General features: G+C 38.6%; 1 long non-coding RNA gene across 1 annotated transcript in view; it reads right to left on the bottom strand.

The window, feature by feature from the left end:
- Window positions 1-213: 213 nt before the first annotated feature.
- The window catches only part of LOC123933068, a 58,276-nt gene continuing 39,250 nt past the window's right edge, over window positions 214-19,239 (bottom strand). Inside the window, exon 4 of the long non-coding RNA XR_006816503.1 lies at window positions 214-285. This is a non-coding gene — a long non-coding RNA (uncharacterized LOC123933068). The remainder of the gene's footprint in view (window positions 286-19,239) is intronic.

The following is a 19,239-nucleotide window of genomic DNA, read 5'->3' as shown; positions in this document are numbered from 1 at the left end:
TGAGCTCTTTATCTGAAGCGTGGGCTCTGCCCTTTGAACATAAGGGTGAAATGAGCCTCTGACCTGTCTAATGATAAAATCTCTTTTTGGGGGTTTTTAAGACCAAGTTGGCTTTAAAAGGATCTTTTATATTTTATATGTTACTGAAACGTATCCATGTAGAAACGTGTTTGATATTGGTGTGGTGCCAACTTACCTCCAGAAGTGATGGATTGAAGTTAAAATCGAATGTACCAGAGGTAATGGTAACTGAAAGTTTTGGGGTTCTAAGCCCAGTTACAGCATCTGTGTGAGGAAGAAATTGAGATCTAACAACTTCACATTTAACATGTGTAAAATGAGGATAATAATAATACCTATTTCCAGGATTGATGTTCAGAATATTTAACTGGTTGGGCACAAACAGAAAAATCAGAACAGACACACATTTGCTTGAAATAAATGCCAGTGAATACATGTACCACTGAAGATTAACTGAATTTCAGCCATTTTAATCTCATCAGATTTTTGGCACATATAATGAGACCACAGGTCTTAGCTATGACCCCCGAGGATTCATACTTTTTACCAGGATTGGTCTGTGTGACCAAAAGAAAGAATACAGGAGAAGGAATGGCATGTAAATTCTTTCTGAGGTTACATTATAAAAGTCACTGAAGCTTCCATCTTGGTTGCTTTCGTCCTTCTTCTCATTTGTCACTCACTCTGGGGAAACCCATGTTACAAGTGGCCCCATGGAAAGGCCCCTGCAGTGAGGAACCTGGCCCCTGCTAAGCCTGTGGCAGTAGCCATCTGAGCAGGATGAGAGGCAGATCCTCCAGCCTGAGTAAAGCTTCAGAAGACTGACACCCTAAGAGCTTGATTATACCCTCATGAGAGATGCTAAGCCAGAACCACCCAGCTAAGCTGCCGCTGGATTCCTGACCCTCAGACTCTGTGTGAGATAATTTTGTTATTTTAGGCTTTAAGTTTTAGAATAATTTCTTATGCAGCAAGTTAAGAGAAAGATGAGAAAAAAAAAAAACATTAGGACATAAAGGTATGTAGTTCTTCTTAAAGCTGGAATCTGAATAACGGAGAGATCTTAAACAAGAATCTTTTTTGGCAGAGGTAGTGTTGAGGAAAGATCATCCCACTCAGTTCTACAGGTTGTACTCCATGGAAGAGAGACCCAACCATGGATGTGAATGGAGGTGAAAATCAAACCCATGCTCTATTCTCCGAGATGTGTGATCTGGCTCAGAGTTGCACCTATCCCAAGAAGAGGTAACTTTCTCTAATTCACATGGAGGCTAATTCTTCTGCCAAGATGGGTATCTATGAGGATTTGTCCCCATGGAGGAGGCATCTCTTCCTCATAAACAAAGAGACACCAGTGGGCTAGGAATGGTAGCAGTGTGGGTGGGGACACAGGATTTAAACCTTCTCGAAGGTTTTTTAGTTTCAAATCCTGCTTACCTCATTTATTTTCTGTGCATCTTTGGATGAGTTTTATATGTCAGTTTTTGTGAATAGTAAAATGAGAAATAACAATATTATCTCTATAAGTGGATTATGGCAAAAATTGTATGACATAACTTTGACAAGCTCAGTGGGCTGGTACGTAGTAAATTCTCAATAAATGCAATTTTTCTCTATCTTCTTTTTATCTAAATTTTGGCAGAATGAAAAGGCTGTTTATGGAAGAACTTGCTAGCCTGCCAAAGAAGTCAAAACTCATATTGCTCCCTATTATAGAAATTACTAGGAAAGAAAGCTTAAGGAAATGTGTAATGGGCAGACTGTTTGTGTCTCCCTCCACAGTTCATATGTTGAAAGCCTAATCTCAAAGCAACAGTACTTGTATGTAGGGCATTTGGGAGACAATTAGGTCATGAGGACAAAGCTTTCATGAATGGCATTAGTGTCCTTTGAAGAAGAGGGCAGAGAGGTAACTAGTTCTCCTTCTCCCATGTAAAGACATGGCTTTAAGATGACTGTCTACAATGTGAGAGAGAGCTCTCACCAGAACTCAACCATGCTAGCACCCTGATCCCAGACTTCCAGCCTCCAGAAATGTGAGAATAAATTTCTGTTGTTTTAAGCCACTTAATCAATGGTTATTTGTTATAGCAGCCCAAACTAAGAATGCTCAACAGAAAGTCCTGAGCTATCTAGCTGTCAGTATCACAGAAATGAGATATATAGGTGGATGATGGATGGATGGATGGGTGGATAAATAGATACATAGATAGATACATAAATAGAAATAATATATAGGGACACCTGGGTGGCTCAGTTGGTTAAGCATCTGCCTTTGGCTTAGGTCATGATCTCAGGGTCCTGGGATTGAGCCTGGCATCCATCTCCCTGCTCAGTGGGGAGTCTTCTCCCTTTGCCCCTCCCCCCTGCTTATGCTGTCTCTCTCTCTCTCTCAAATAAATAAATAAAAATCTTTTTAAAAAGAACATATAGAGAACAGATATCTATATAATGAATATATATATCATATATATCAAATATGTATATAGTGTATATATACACAACACAGAGACTAAGCTACATTACACCCCTATTGTATAATAGATGTAATAAGTTACCAATAAATAAGAATTTAGGCTGTTTTTCTCTAGATATTTAATTACTGGATTTACTCTCCTAAAATGAGTAGGGAAAACAATTTACATGGTTTACCAAGAATTGAATAGTCTTTTTTTTTTTTAAAAGATTTTATTTATTTATTTGACAGAGAGAGATCACAAGTAGATAGAGAGGCAGGCAGAGAGAGAGAGAGATGGAAGCAGACTCCCTGATGAGCAGAGAGCCTGATGCGGGACTCGATCCCAGGACCCTGGGATCATGACCTGAGCCGAAGGCAGCGGCTTAACCCACTGAGCCACCCAGGCGCCCAAGAATTGAATAGTCTTAATTAAAGATTTCTATATCAATATTACATATACTCCAAGAGATGTAAAACAATCTATAGGGGATGATGAAATTCTCAAAGGGGAACAACAAAAAAAAAAGCCTTGTTGTAATGAATTTCTCTGCCCCCGTATTAATTAATCTCATATTGGAGAAAAATGTAAAAATAAAGTTATGCCCTACTTTATTAATTCAGGGTTTTTAAAGGAGCACAAATACTGAAAAAATATTAACTTTAACAAAATGAATCGATTAGAAAGCTTTCTCTAAGAGTGAGTTGGACAAGAGATGTTGTTCACTGAACATAGTAGTAGCCATGGGATTTCTGGAGGCTGTGAAGGAGTTAGGGAGGACAGTCAGGACATTGCCTTGCCACAGTCAACACTGCAATAAGTTGTCTGCATCATTCCTTCTTATCCCTTTTTCCTTTACTCACGATCCAACTTAAAAGGAACCAGCATGTCATTGCTGAGCTTCAGTGAGCTTTGGTTTGGTCATTTATTTGGCAGGTACTAGAGCGAGGAGGGTAGAACTGGTATATCAGTCTTCTGTATCAGATGTCCACTACCTGGAACTACATTCACATCAAGACTAGAGATACCAGGACAGAAATACATCCCCAGTGGGAAGCCTTCAACAAGACAGTCTTCATCTAAGAGCCAGCAAGGAAATGAGGTCTTCCAGCACCCATGTGAGTGAGTTTGGAAGGGGGTCTTCTGAGGCCTGTCAACGGCCATGAGAACAGCGTGGAAGACGACGTGCCAAGACGACGTGCCTGGTGAGCCTGGCCCTGACTGTAGCCAGAGTTGTCATCTGAATTGCAGCCCAGTGAGATATGTCAAGGCAGGTGCAACAGGCTAAGTTACACCTGGATTCCTTACTCACAATAACTGAGCTGATAATATACGTTTGAGGTTTCTGTTGTTGTTAAGTTTTGGAGTTATTTTTATGTAGAAATAAATAAATATATATATAATAAGAATATAATAATAATAAATATAAGAAATAAATAATAGGCATTAATTTTTGCAAGAAATGATTTTGCCAGTTACTAAGCTGTTGCCCATACCCACCCATGTCTGCTTGGCTTTGCACTGCTGAAGCTAGAACTCTGCAAACTGTTTTTCATCTTTGCAAGAGGCTCACTGTTAGGTTTTTCCAAAAGGGACAATAGAGAGTAATGGAAGGCTTGAGGAGGAAAAGGGAATTGCTCTTTCTTTCTTGCATGCTCTGGGCCTCCCGTTCTTGTGCCCATCACCTTAGCTATTTTTCACCCTGGAAGCAGCTGCTTCTGTCCTACACATGTTTCAGCACCTGCAGAACCAAACTCATTATATGTTCGTTGGAAATACCAAGCCTTGCAAATATCACAGAATCTTGTAGCAAATACATAACCGTACTTTTAAATCACTACATTCGGGGATGGTCTGCTTTGCAGTAACGATGACTAAATTGAGAAGTTACCACTACCCTTAGGCCCGAAGGAGAGAGGGAAAGTGTTGGTTACTAAAACCCAAGAAGCAGAAGGAGGTTTGTGCTATTAACTCTCCCTCTGAAGAGAGGAAATGGGAAGAATAAATATCCTAATCTCACTATTTTGCCTTCCGAGGAGCTCTTGCTGATTCTCTCACTGGATGAACCCAATGGGAAGCCAGAGGATAAAGATGCCTATTAACAGAATCCATTCAGATTAACATCCAGAGGCACAGAAGAGTTGAAAAAGTTATCAGAGTTCTGGAAGGGGAGGGGAAATATCCAACTCAAAACCCTTCAACTAATAATCAGGGCTCTATGAAATAGTCTAAAACCCACTGATCTAGATAGCACACACCTATGGAAAAGACATTCCCCTGGAATTCCCCTACTGTTTGAAATTCTGCTGTGGATCATCTCATCTTTGTAAAGTTATATACGTGGATACATGGATCTACAGACCTCTAGATAGATCAATATATAGATACAAAATGTGAATGTGGATTAAAATTACAACGTCAAGATGTTATTGGCAATTATCATTTAAAATTTTCTCCTTTCGGGATGCCTGGGTGGCTCAGTTGGTTAAGCGGCTGCCTTCGGCTCAGGTCATGATCCCAGCATCCTGGGATCCAGTCCCACATCAGGCTCCTTGCTCGGCAGGGAGCCTGCTTCTCCCTCTGCCTCTGCCTGCCCACTCTGTCTGTCTGTGCTCGCTCGCTTGCGCGCTCTCTCTCTCTCTCAGGTAAAATAAATAAATAAAATCTTTAAAAATAAATAATTAAAAAAAATAAAATTTTCTCCTTTCTTGTGCCTTTATTTTGTTTTTCTATAGTGACAAGTATTACTTGTGTCATTCTCAAACTCATTATTTAAAAACAAGTCTCAACAGAAATGAGGAGGGAGTAGAAGGCTAGCTAAGGGGAAAGCACAAGCGGACACCCAGCCACCTCCCCCTTCACAGCACTCCTGGGTGGGGCAAGTATGACATTCTTTCCTGGAAGCCTCCAACTATCTTAATGTTAATACTTCACTAGAGGGAAAAACAGCCTTAACTTGACAATGGCTACCTAGGTCTCCACAGTATGTTGTAGGTTCTCTTTAGCATATGAAAGTTCTTTTGAATACCTCCATATTTCCTTACCTCCCCCCAACCCCATAGTAAATAATGAATTGCTCCTCACAACCCCTGTGCAGCTCTTTCTGCCCACGGGTCCTGTCCCTGTGCTTTAATAAAACCACCTTTTTGGTTCCATACAAATTTTAGGATTGTTTGTTCCAACTCTGTGGAAATGTCGATGGTATTTTGATAAGGACTGCATTGAAAGTGTAGATTGCTCTGGGCAGTGTAGACAATTTTCACAATGTTTATTCTTCTAATCCATGAGCATGGAATATTTTTCCATCTCTTTCTGTTTTCCTCAATTTCTGTCCTAAGTGTTCTACAGCTTCTAGAGTATAGACCGGTTACCTCTTTGGTTAGGTTTATTGCTGGGTATCTTACGGTTATTGGTGCTATTGTAAATGGAATCAATTCCTTAATTTCTCTTTCTTCAGCCACATTGTTAGTGTATAGAAATGCAACTGATTTCTATGCATTGATTTTGTATCCTGCCATATTGCTGAATTGCTGTATGAGTTCTAGTAATTTGGGTGTGGAGTCTTTTGGGTTTTCCACATAAAATATAATGTCATCTGCGAAGAGAGTTTGACTTCTTTGCCAGTTTGGACATCTTTTATTTCTTTTTGTTGTCTGATTGCTGAGGCTAGGACTTCTAGTACTATGTTGAACAAAATTGGTGAGAGTGGGCATCCCTGTTGTGTTCTTGACCTTAAGGAAAGAGCTCTCAGTTTTTCCCTCAAATTGCCAGCTAATTGTTGAAAAAGAAAACCAAAGCTGGGGGCATCACAATGCCTGACTTCAAGCTTTGTTACAAAGCTGTGATCATCAAGGTAGCATGGTACTGGCACAAAAACAGACACATGCATCAGTAGAACAGAATAGAGACCCCAGGAATAAACCATCAACTCTATCTTCAACAAGTCAGGAAAGAATATCCAGTGGAAAAAAGACAGTTTCTTCAATAATAGTGCTGGGAAAATTGGAGAGCCACATGCAAAAGAATGAGACTGGACCATTCTCCTACACCATACACAAAGATAAACCCAAATGGGTGAAAGACCTCGATGTGAGACAGGAATCCATCAAAATCCTAGAGGAGAACATAGGCAGTAACCTCTTTGACACTGGCCACAGTGACCTCTTGGAAAGTACATTTCAGATAAAGGGCTGGTATCCAAGATCTATAAAGAACTTTTCAAACTCAGCACCCCAAAAACAAATAATCCAGTCAATAAATGGGCAGAAGACATGAACAGACACTTCTCCAAAGACAACATGCAAATGGCTAACATACACATGAAAACATGTTCAACATCACTAGGTATCAGGGAAATATAAATCAAAACCACATTGAGATACCACCTTCCAGCAGTTAGAATGGCAAAAATTAACAAGATAGAAACAACAAACATTGGTGAAGATGTGGAAAAGGGGGAACCGTCTTACACTGTTGGTGGATAATGCAAGCTGGTATAGACACTCTGGAAAACAGTATGGAGGTTCCTCAAGACATTAAAAATAGAGCTACCCTACAAACAAGCAATTGCACCACCAGGTATTTACCCCAAATATACAGACATAGTAAAAAGAGGACCACATGCACCCCGATGTTCATAGCAACAATGTCCCTGATAGCCAAAGTGTGGAAGGAGATGAGATCCCCTTCAACAGATGAATGGATAAAGAAGATGTGGTTCATATATGCAATGGACTATTACTTAGCCATCAGAAGGGATGAATACCCACCATTTGCATCAACACGAATGGAACTGGAGGGGATTATGTTAAGTGAAATAAGTCAAGCAAGACAATTATCAAATGGTCTCACTCATATGTGGAACATAAGGAAGAGCATGGAGCACCACAGGGGAAGGGAGGGAAAGCTGAATGGGAAGAAATCAGAGAGGGAGACAAACCATAGGAGACTCTGGACTCTGGGAAACAAACTGAGGGTTACAGAAGGGAGGGGGTGGGTGGATAGTGCAGCCGGATGATGGGTATTAAGGATCGTGATGGACACTGGGTGTTATACACCACTAATAAATCGTTGAACACTACATCAAAAACTAATGATGCACTACTATATGCCGGCTAATTGAACATAATAATAATAATAAACAAAACAAAAAAAAAAAAAAACACCATTTTTTGCACCAAAGACATCTCAAGAATTCTTTCTTGGCTGTTGGCTCTGGACCTCACCCCACCAAACCTCACCTATGTTCCAAAAACCACATCACAAAGATTCTTTTAAGTTTGTGACCTTCTTGACTTAAAATGCAAATCATCCTAGGATAGTGAGAGTGGGTTAAGATGTAAGCCATCGATCCTTTAAGGTAATGCAATACATTTTTAGGACGCAAAGGCTTTGAAGGGATTGCAAAGGAGGCCTTGTGGAGAATGGAAGAGGAGATGCAGGTGAAGAGATACAGTAAAATCACCAGGCGAGGCTTACAAGGGTTAAATTTTTGAGTCTAAAGAAGATTTTTGAACATTCAGGTTTGATTAACAGCAGGGCTACTGTTCAAAGAACAAGGTCAGTGAGTAACAGCGGGTGATCGCAATGGCTGCCACACTGGAGGGCTTGTTCGCCTACATCCAACTCAGTCCTCCTCCCAGTCGCTGATCTGCCTGGGTCTCTGAGGTACTTTGGTATCATCGAAGAGAGGCCAGAACCCCAAGTCTAACAAAAAGTAATTGTGCCAATGCCTTGAACTCAAACCCTGTATTTAAGAATCATGTCTCTGTAAACCAGTGACCTAATTTATAATATGAGCCTTCATGATACGGTTACAGTCCAGCTAGACACAGGTTCAATGGCCTCAGGAGATAGGACCCAAGGAAATCGGAGCTATATTTTGGATTGTTTGGAAGAATCCTATTAAACATTTCCTCCAAAGCAGTAATCCAGGCTTTTGAGAGTCAGCATGACACTTAAATGAATTATTCATGCAAGACTCTGCAAGATGGGCAAGTTTCCTGCCAAGAGATGCACAGCAAGGGGTGTTATAAAACTGAAATTTGTATGTGTAGAAGGGAGCTGATGGAGAAGATTTCAAAAGATGATCTCTTTGCTGGGGGGGTAAAAAAAAAAGAAAGGAAGAAAACCTCTAGACCCTTAAACCTTGCTTTCACAGCAGAGAGCTTTCTAAATGCTCTGATTCTCCCCTGCCTTCTCTTGTCATTCAGAAGCCCAAGATGCTAAAACACAGTCCTCTCCTAAGCTAGTTTAATTAGAATAAGAAAGAAGTTATAAAATAGACCAATCACTGCTGAAAGGACACGCTGGCATTTCATTGTGTGACTCTGGTTACTCCTTTCTGTGCGGATGAAAGGGGTTTGAATGGCAAAGTTATTGCAGTGGCGGGGAAGACGCTATCTTAAACAAACAAGCAGGCGGCACATGGCTGTATGCCTTCCGTAAACGCACAAACCCGAAAGTTAACTTCAGTGCTGACATATGGCAGCAGTACAATGACGATTGCCAGTCCGAGGATTAAAGCCTTTGAGTTTTCCCCACATTTGCAGGATTTAATACTTTGATGCAGTGCTCTGCATCTATAAATGAATAAAGCTTATGTCACTGATGGTACATCCCGCTGAGCAGCAGTAAGTAAGCTCACAACAGAGATAAAAGAAGCCATACCCGAGTAAGCAGTCATAAGAATAAATACAAACTGCAGATATTACTTATCTGGTCAGGCTGTACAATTTCTGGGCGAACAAATCATTCAGCGCTGAATAGTCCTGATAATGACATTATGAATAATGCAAACCGTCAGCAGTGCAAAGGAGGCCATCATTAATGCAAAGCTACTCCAATGCCTCTGAAAATGCTCTTTTTATTTTAATTTATATCTTAGTGAATGTCAAATACACACCATTCACAATTAGGCTGGAGAGCTTAACAACCGTTTATTCTAATTCGGTCTCAATTAGGGATTTGGTGGCAACCCAATCCTTCCTTTCAGCAAAGCACAAAGTGATAGTCTGCGGGTTATTATCCCAATTCTGACAATCTAAGAAATAGCAGCTGGAAAGTAATGAAAAATACATGTGAGCTTGAGGTTCCTGCTCTTTCTAAAATGCTCTTAAAGATTGTGTACATAATCTTTAGAGAAACACAAAAATGTTTTGCTACAATGAAGTACAGAACATGTAGATACCTCCCTGGACTCTCACAATGCTCACACTCAAATCTTGTAACTTGGGCTGGGTGAGGAATGCAGATGGACAATGGGGAAGTGAAATGTTCTGGGGGATGGTTTCACTTTCAAGATACTCAACCAGAATTATTTATTTGTGACTGGGGATTTGCTGATGAGACTTATGCTGATATTACTAAACTTCCCTCTGGAAGTTGTTTTGAGTTCCAAATGGGGCATCTTTTTCCTCACAGATCAGCATCACTGGGACTGACTAACTGGGGTATTGTTTTCCTGAAAAATAGCATTTCCATTCTATTGGTCATGGGGATGTTTGAAAATCCTTCAGAGCTTACTTCCATGCTCCTAACTTTTAGAATTACACTTAATTCCTGAACCCCCAATTTAGTTAAGTGATTATGATTATGATTCATGAGGAAGCACAAACTATCTTATTTCAGATTTGATACTCCCCTTTTGAGTATCTGTGGTCCATAATTTTGTTGGGCAGTAACTTTCTAATTTCAAATACCCAAACTTTTAAAGTACAATCATAACATTTCTCTAGAATCACTGAGTAGTTGATTATATATGCAGAATAAAAAGTAATCCTCAAATTAGCTCAGTAAGTAGAGATAGCACTATCCAGAATGTTCTCTATATATCTTAAAGATCCAAATGATTTCAAGTTGTTACTGGCAGAATATTAGATAATAGGAGAGATAAGTAAAAACCACAGTTAGGTACAAATAATGGCAAACTATGTTGTATTCAAAGCTATCACCTTATCTTTGGATACTTTGTTTTTTGAATTCCTATGAATTTGGCATAGATAGTTATTAGGTATTTGGTCCATGATGTCTCCAATAATTAATATCATAAACACATGCTCAAAATACACCAAGAAAGAAAATGCTGCAGTTGGTTCTTTTTATATTTTGGTAAACTCTCATATTTGATCAAGATGGATGCATTTTAAATAACATTAGAGTTAAATGTAGCCAGCACAATTTCAGCATTTTAATTATATACTTTTTGCATAGGTTATGTCTATGCAAACATAACAAATTAGATTATAAATAAATAGAAGGCTGCTCTATCCTGTTAATATCTAGCATAACGTTTTTCATTACACACAGGATCAGAATTTCCAATGCTTATAGTCTTTACATTTTTAATTTGTTCTGGGCAAAATGATCTGTATCTTTGAAAAGTTGATAAAAAGGATTCTAGGAAAATATTTGTGCATCACGTACTCTGAGATTTCATAGTTATCTTTTTGCTTTGATAGAGTTCCCTAACATGGATGGAAAATTTCTATAATTTTACATAAACTGAACAGCTACTGGTTGAAATAAGAATGTGTATCAAATCCATTCACATGCTATCTGTCATTATAACATTTAGCCAATATCCATAACTGCTGAACATACCCACTTGAAACACAACCGAATTCTTTACAACAAAACAGAATCAATAAACACCTAGAAGGATTTTGTCATCTGCTTATTTTAGAAATTGACAATATTAAATGATTTTGTTCACACTTCATTCCCATAGTTGCTGTTATTATTGATAACAGGGCTAAATTGGATCCTTCCAGTGCCTACAATTCCACCACACCTCTGAGTTTCATATTCATTATTTTAGGCAGTCAGAATCTCCTTAGCAAGTAGGGTCACTAAGTGAAGAATGTCTGCATAATGAAATCTTTCAGGATGGTTTATTGTAAAGAAGGAAGTAGCTAGTTGACTATAAAAATTAAGTACTATATTAAATTTTTAAACATATCTTACACCTTTTTCATTGATTCATTCAAAATATGTTTAATACCTTGTATGATCCAGGCATTGACCTGTACTAAAAGATACAAAATTGAATAAAAGGATACAACCCACAAGGGACTTAGATATTCTAGTTGGAAGGTCAGAAAAGTAAAAGTGAAAATCAGGAAAAAAAGACATGCATTCCTTAGTTAGATAGCAGGGTATTCCAAAATGTCTTTCCAATTAGCTGACTGAGCTTACATTCCATCTTGAAGGAAAAGTGAGGGCTCCAGTAGTCATGCCAAAGAAAATGTATTTCCAGAGAGATACACAAGTGCAGCATGACCTGGGAAATCTCAGTCAAGAAAAAAACACTGGCGGAGGAGAACAAAATTCCTCCTTACTCGGACAGTAGTACACAACAAGTAAAATGTACCTTCACAAATTTGAAAGGCTAATTTTTGAACCAAGTCTTCCTTATATAGTGAGAAATAAAAAACTCAAGAATATTTTGGTTAACCCCAAAGATGATATAAGTTTTAACTAGTTTCATAATACAGTTTCAAAGAAGATTAAGTTAATGGTAAGGAGATAAACTCTAGGCATAAAACTGTAACAAAAATTAAAACAGGAATATTATATAACACAGGCAATACACCTTAATACATTGACTGACTAAATCCTCCCAATAATCTTTTGGAATATAGATTCACATTGCCAATTTACAGAAGAGGGAACAGGGGCTCGGAAATTTAATGGAGGTATTCTAGGCTCTTTAGGGATGTATTTCTGACCCTTTAAGGATGGTATCAGAGAGGGACAGCTAAGCCTTCACCTGGGACTCTGCATCGAAATAGAGAATAGAATTCTTTGTAGGCTCTAAGTCTCAGTGTAGTAATTTTAGGTATTTTATGAAGCATGGGCCACACAATGATGCCTGTTAAGATCTGCATTAGAATAACCTGTACCTCTTTCTAAGATCCTGTGTTTTGCTGGGTGGGCTTCAATATGCTTATTATGGAGGTGGATAATCTTGAGGGTACAGAAATTCACAAAGCAGGCTTGGAAACATGCATTGGTATTTTCAGTCCATCTCCATCACTTGCCTCAAAGCACAACTTTAAGAAATGCCATCCACCACCAATGCTGACACACACAGCACTGCATAGATTATGAACAAAATAATTTCCTATACTACTCAGTTATAATGGATTTACAAATACTTATTATTTCCCCCCAGGGCCTGTTTGATTTTGCCTATGTATATTAGGTGCTTGGTACTCTAATCTAGGTTGGATATAACATTAAAAATAAAACAATCTCATAGGGAGAAAGTTGAATTATCAAGCCATAATTTCAAATTGAATTTCTGGTGAGCACACAAACCATTTGAGCTTTGCACTCGTGTTTTCTATTGTCATCAGTGGCTCTGTGAGGAATTACAGCATCTCATAATTCAGACTTGTTTATTCCAGGGTTAACAGCACAGAAAGTGAACATCTTTTTATGCTTAAAACATATGGCCATGTATTAAAAGTGTTGGAGATGATGTTTGGCCTTGTATCTAGGTAAAAATAAAAATGGACATTACATGGATTTTATTCTTTCTAAAATATTGATTGTGTGACAGCTGTGTACACAGCACAAATGGATGCCATGGGAACAGAAAACTAGTGCAATAGAACTACTGTCCAGCTGAGGGGGTAAAAAAGCATATATGAGTGCCTATATAAACATTTCTTTTTAAAAATAAGAGTAGTTATAAAATGAACTATCAACAAAATTATAAACATTTCATCAAAACAAACATTAAATGAGAATGATCATTAAATGATGAAAATGGAGTTATCAAAGTGAGAGAGATGGGTATTGTCAGAATAAAGTTTTTGAAAGAAAAAATCTTAATCCAAGGCATTTTTTTTAAATTGAAAATTCTCGGTAGCAAGCAGAAATCTGCCTTAGCTAGTACAGTTTATGATACAAATTTTTAAAGAGGATACCTGGGGATTGATCTCATGGAATCCAAGAACAGGAATGTAGCTTGCCTCACGTAGGACAGAACTAGGACCCAGAATGACCATAGGAAACACTCTTCCCATATCCCTTGGCTCTAGGCTTTCTCTGTGACTGCATGGGCTCTCATTCTTGCTTCTTGCTGAACACAGGCCACTTCCTGTAGGAGCCCAGAGGATGTGCTGCCTGCGTGTGAAGCTCAGCTTCTTGCTTACTTACTCTCTTATCCTGCGCAAATTATGTTTAATCACTCTTGCTTCATCTTTCTCATCCATTAGGTGAGGATCATAATAAAAGTGCCCACTTCATATGCTTGTTGTGAGCATGAAATTAATAGGCACCATTATTCTTTATTCTCTGGAATTTTCCACACCAAGACTTTTTTTGGAAGATGGGTTTTATGAGTTATTATGCAAAATGTGTTGTTATATGAACAAATTAGTGTAGTAGATGATGGGTTAGTACTACTTAACTAGGCATCTTGACTACCAGATTACTCAGAACCTAATCTGGGACCATGGTGAGGTGATGAGGTAATTGTCTCTGGAGCAAAATTCCAACAGACACCAAAAAAACTCAATAATTGAGAGAAATGTTTTAATGTAATTTTAAAAATTGGCCAACTACAGCCCACGGGCTGGCTGGCTGTTTTTACAAATGAAATTTTATTGGAACCAGGGTGAGATGAGGAAGGAAAGACCATGAAATGCAATATTGAATCCTGACTTCATTTGAAATTTTGATATTATACTCATCATGGGTTTCCTTCATTAAATTTGATTTTTAATTAATATCACCTTAAATATTTTTAGTTCTTATTACTGAAATTTTGGTCACCCAATAAAGTTTTCGGCCCAAAATGAAGGCCTCACTCTCCTAACCCCAGTCCTAGTCCTGAGATGTTCACTATGAATTCACAAGATTCTAGCATTTTACTAATTGGAATGATCACAGAATTCTTTTCTGCATGGAGCATGTAGGATTAGTGTTTGGAAAAAGGTAACAATCTGGAATTGCCAAGTACTTTGCCTTTGAAAGAAGAGGCAAAAGGATTTTAGTAAAACGTGGCTGATCGAGGATTTTAAGTCCATTAAGTTATACCCTGAAATACTCAGAATAAGTTTGGCAGCCAACGCAGAGTCACAAATGGGCTGCTTGCAAGCAGTGCAAACGGTCTTATTCTGAATTTAGAACTCATTCCCAACCACCTTTCACATAGAGGGTGAGGCTTGAGCCTGATTTATCATGTAACTGAAAAGTGTAAAACCAATTCTAATTGGATTCATAAGTCCATAGGGCCACATTCTGTGGTCATTTGGGACCCCAGAGCAATAAAGCTGACTAACTCAGTGCAATCTATGGAAACATTCGGATGGAATTTAAGCAAATAAACAGAATTTCAAGTAGATGCTCTTTCCTTATCCCAGCTTCCAATAATACATCCCCCATTTCTTTATCTGAATCACACTAAGGTTTACCCACACATTTTTTTAGGACTCATCATAGTTGATCTTATTTTATAACTGTCAGAAGACCTGAGTTTGAGTCCTGACTATGCTTTCAGAAGCTATGCCTCCTTGGGAAAGTCTGTACCTTAGATTTCTCAAATACAAAATGTAATTGTATCTGGGTATTTCATTATGCCCATTGGAAACTGGACATAACCTCTTGTTTCAGAAAGAAAGGCAAAGTGCTATATTAAACTCCTAAACTATCTTCAGATAATACACAATTCAAACCTCAAACCTTAAATCAGAAATTATATTACTCAAGACCCATTAAAATACTAGTATTAATAGCTAAGATGTATTCAGCACCTTGGCGGTGGGGAGTACTCTGAGTACTATACAGTTCTGAACTCATTTATCCTCTCCAAAAATCAACGAAGGTAATGCTACTGTGACCCCAGTTTTAGAGCAGAGAAAACTGTGCCTAACTACAGAAAAAAAGCAGAAGGATAATCTAGTTGTTTCACTGGAATGCAATTTTACTTTGATGTCATTTTCTTATTGTAAGAAAATATTTTTCCTATCATTATAACAAATTCCAAGTCCCATACTCCCCATCTTGTAGCTGAGCCTTCTGGGGAGTCCCTTAATGGTGTGGAAAAGCCAGAATCAAGCCTTTTTGTCTCACAAAAAGTATAGGAGATTTTATTTCCCTGATGTCACCCACTAGCATTTTCTCTAAGCATATAGAAGACACACTTTGCCTACATTTCCTTTCAATTGTTCTACCCATATTGTTCTACCCATATTACCAGAACAATCCCCAACCCATGAAAACATTAAGATTCATTTTGTTGTCCTGAGCCCCTTCTTCACTAGTTAGGTTACAGAAATAGCAGATGCCTGCAACCATCCATGCCTTCAAGATCCTTATGTGATGTAGTATTAGCCTTGAAATGTCTGGACCCACCCTAATCAGGGGTGCAGGAGATTATGGTGAGTTTCTGCAGTGGTGAGGTCTGCAGCAGAAATAAGTGAGAGGGACTGAGCATACATACCCTCCTTTCTCTGCTTCCTTACCCTCCCTTATAAGAAAGGATGTACCTACAACAGACAATTGATCAGCACAATCTACTAAAACTTTCTTATCCATAGAAATGAATCTGTGCATGTAAGATGTATATGCAAATGGATATGTAAAGATAAGTGTGCACCCACACATACATACAGATATATATCACATGTAATTTGAAAAAGCTCTGCAGGCAACTCTGGCTTGGACCGCATTGAGAAGCACTGAGGCAAAGAGAATCAGTACGCCTGGCAGCGGCAGTGTTTGTGTACAAGTTAGCCTGTTGGCTCAGTCTGTGCACATGGTGCTACTGTCAGGACTGCTAATTGCTGGTTTCTAATGATGAACTATATGTTTCAAATAACCGTAAAGCACCTCCCCTACAAAGCAGTCTTTTTGCCTTAAGACCTTTAGATCTACACTAAGCAAAACCTCCAAATGAAGATACTCTTTTTTCATATTCAAACCTTTCAGGGTGATTTCTGTTAGGAACCACAATAAAAATTAAGTAGCAGTGTAAGTAAGCCTTACTGAGTCCCCATTATGACCCAAGGGGAAGGCAAATAAATACGATGACAAATAAAAAGTGGCATTTACAGTTCACAAAATAAAGTTCCAAATAAACAAGAAATAGATGGACTTGGAAATTGCTGAACATGTTTTCAAAGGCAGAACTCTCAGTGTTGTCAGCTAGATGTGCTCTGTGGCCTCCCTGACCTTTCCACAAAAATATTAAGGAATTATGTTACTTGCAAATTATTAAGGAGGGGAAGTAGCACACACTGCAGCAATAACATTTTAAGTATCTCTTATAAATAAAACAAAAGTTCAAATTTTAATTAGGAAAGGTTAATACAAAACATGTTGCAAAAAAAAAGAAAAGCTATCCTTTCCTATGATTTTTGTACAAGAAGGAGATGTGAGAGTGTTGGATTTGAAGAATCTGTAAGGGAGACGATCTATGAACACGTAACCTTCTCAGGTACTTCCTTTACAATATTTTTACTCCCTCCTAAACTGTCTTTACCCATTGCATTATCCTTTCTCATTTCCCTTGAAGTATGTCCACACCTGGTTTTGATTCATTTTTGCTGATGTCATCCTCCAAATAAAGTTCTTCTACCTACATTTACGTACGTACGTGTGTGTATGTGTGTGTGTGGGTGTGTGACTAAATACTTCCATATTTATATCTCCTTCCATGGTAGGTTCTACTAGATTCGTGAGTTTTTCTTTTGGGTTATTATTCCTTATGCATTATGTTTAACGCCCCAGATACTGTCCCTGTCATATAATTTTGGTTTTAGGGAACAGAGACTTGATCAAAGAACCTCAGGAAAATGGGGAGGCTTTCAAAGAAGGTCCATACAGGGCATCTCAAGAGTGCCTCAGCACTCAGTCTTATGAAGGGCAGAAATGCAGGCAGCTCTAAGGTCCAGCCATGACTCCACTTCTGCTACAAGGATATTGCATGTTTGTGTTTCACAAAATATTTACTCAATTTTTACTTTCTTTTCTTTTTTTTTTCTTCCTCTCACTCCAGTCTTTTCAGGACTTCTTCCACTGCCTATTATTCTCTGAAATGGCATTCCCAAGACCAGCATCAACATGACCTTCCAGTTATGGCAGCCAAGCTCCTAGTCAGCTTTGCTCTAGGATTCTCAAGTACTCTCTCTGAAAGAGGTTAAGAGACAGCCAGTTTTCCAATCAACTGTACCATGGAAGCAGGTTATGTAGACTGCTGCCTAGTCAGAAAGGCAATAGACGGACATGGACAAGAATGTACCCTTTCATTTGCTTAGCACACAGGCAAACTTCCAAATTCCTCCTAATCTCTTCAGAACCCATTATTATACAAAGCTATAGCTCCTTGGTTCATTCCCATAAACTATCCTTTTGTGCCTGTCTTCTGCTTTCTCTCAAAAAAGTCTAGTCATTACCGAGGCATGGTTTCATGCTATTTCAGCAGGTTACAAATGGAAATGGGAGAGCTATGTTTTTGTCTACTTTATGAACAAACAAAAAACTTTTTTATTTGAAACACAATTCATATTAAAAAAAAAAAAAGAGGGTCGGGAGAAAAGAGAACAGATTCTCTGTGTATGTATACATGGAAGGATTCCCCCAAGATGTTTGTAAGAGTATGTCTCCTCAGTCCTACCAAAATAGGGCTTCGACCCCATAAAACCGGTGTGCTGGCTTCCCCATTTCCCCTCCCTTTGTGGGTCACTATGTTACAGACCACTATTAAGGATGAAAGCTTCATCTGAGGAGGAAGGAAGTGATCTCAAGTATAATCGAATGTCATTTTCACTGATATTTCATGGGTATACACTGACACCCAGAAAAAGTCTGGTGGCTGGTTCTAGCCCTGAAGCTGGTGAACAGCAAGATACTGAGGAAGCTCAGAGTTTCCAGATGGGATCATACATCTAGGAAAAAACTCAACCTTACTTGGAAATAGTTAATGCCACCAAGACTGGAACTTACAATGTCATGGGGGCAGGAGATATGTTAAGGATAAGGATTCCTATATTTATTTTCAGATTGTTGAAAGAATATTTGTCCATAGTGCAGATAATTGTATATTTGCTTAAGAAATTTAAAAAACTGTATGAGGTGAGGTCACATTTTTGGATCAGCATAATAGAGGTGTCCAGCAGAACACCCTTGGGACAGAATAATGAACACTGGACTTGAAATCAGGTTAGAAAATGTGCATTTCAGAGCAAATTTCAACAGTGTACAGTGTGAGATACCAGCTAAGCAGAACTGCCAGCAATCTATAATACACTCATTCAGATTGAAAGACATCACATAATGACATGATAAAAATGCTCTTGCTCATTGTTCAATTTGAGATGTTAACTTAATGATAACTATTGGCATGATGTTGATAGCATCAGGGTCTTCATATGAGTAAGGGATGCTGCTCCCCCTCAGAATGACTGTGTGTTGTACATTGTAGATATTTTAATTATCTATTGTTGTATATCTAGCCACTCCAGCTTTTAGTGGGGCTTTAAAAAACAATTACCATTTGTTGGCTCCCAAGTCCACAATTTATTCCAGGCTTACTGGGGATGTGTCCTCTCCGCAGAGATTGAGTTGACTTGACTCACTTATGCAGCTGCATTTAGCTGGAAGCTCGGCTGAGTCTGGACCATCTGAGATGTTTCACTCACATGTCAGGTGTCTCAGGTAGAGAGGATGGTGCTATTTCTCTCTCTCTCTCTTCATGTCTGTAATAACTCGCCAAGTTTTTAACATGGTGACTCAATCCCAAGAACATAAA

Source organism: Meles meles, chromosome 20, assembly GCF_922984935.1.
Source record: "Meles meles chromosome 20, mMelMel3.1 paternal haplotype, whole genome shotgun sequence".
In the NCBI taxonomy this organism is placed as follows: Eukaryota; Metazoa; Chordata; class Mammalia; order Carnivora; family Mustelidae; genus Meles; species Meles meles.
Note: the sequence above shows the minus strand (reverse complement) of the source record. Positions and strands in the feature narration are given on the sequence as shown.